The sequence below is a fragment of the Botryllus schlosseri genome, chromosome 7 (genome assembly GCF_051294905.1).
Source record: "Botryllus schlosseri isolate E-star chromosome 7, Bs_hap1, whole genome shotgun sequence".
NCBI lineage: Eukaryota > Metazoa > Chordata > Ascidiacea > Stolidobranchia > Styelidae > Botryllus > Botryllus schlosseri.
Window position 1 is genome coordinate 23,237,420 of NC_137242.1, and position 949 is coordinate 23,238,368.

General features: G+C 37.4%; 1 non-coding gene across 1 annotated transcript; it reads right to left on the reverse strand.

Moving 5' to 3' along the window:
- Positions 1–387: 387 nt before the first annotated feature.
- On the reverse strand, positions 388–459 carry Trnaq-cug (transfer RNA glutamine (anticodon CUG)). The gene has a single exon. It is a non-coding gene; the product is annotated as a tRNA-Gln (tRNA).
- Positions 460–949: the final 490 nt, after the last annotated feature.

The window sequence follows — 949 nt, forward strand, 5'->3', positions numbered from 1 at the left end:
TCTAGAATGACCGGCGACTGCGAGACTTGAACCCGGGCCGGCTAGCGCCTACGCTATCTCCCCCGAATAGTTCGCGGTATCCTAACACTAGAGCAAGATTTGGGAAGCCGACGACTAAAAACGTTCCGGAAACATGACCTCCAACACTATAGGCCAGTGGTTCCGAACCTTCTTCATCCTGTACAGCTTTTTAGTCGATAGTAAAATCAAATTCACCTCTAAAAATTTATTTCCCTAAAATAACATTTATATGTTTATTTTGATCTAATTCATGAAAGTGAAATTGAACTCAGCTGTTCGACCCGTGATATTCCTCTTTGTAAAGAAAGAGTTAATCAATAATTATGTTGTTCATACAATATGTTTCATGTGTGAGGGGAAATACTAAGGTCCCACCGAGACTCGAACTCGGATCGCAGGATTCAGAGTCCTGAGTGCTAACCATTACACCATGGGGCCACGCGGCCAATACAATTTATGAAATTTATTTGAAAAGAAAAGTCCAAAATATGACAGATGAAAATCGAGAGGTATCCTACTACCGAAGTTGATACTCGGATCGCCATATTCAGAGTCAAGGGTGTTGACTAGGGTTATGGCTGGAAATTTCAAAATTTTGTGTGTCCTGTAGTCACAAATGATGAGCTTTTGTGTCCTGATTTCGAAACTCACAAAAGTTAAGACTGTTTGAACAAAAACCTCCCGCACAAAAATTTTCCAGTTTTCACTGTATGGGGGATAGGCTTTCTTTTGTAGATACAGACTATATAATTTATTTATCGACTGATTTGAATTTAACTGACCCAATTCCAATTGCGAAGATTTAAAATAGTATTTTGGTACATTTTGATCACCCAGATTGAATTATTCCTATCGTGTTCTTGTTAACAGTCAATATTAAATAATTATTAAATAATTATTAATTCCGATTTTAGATATAGACTGTATA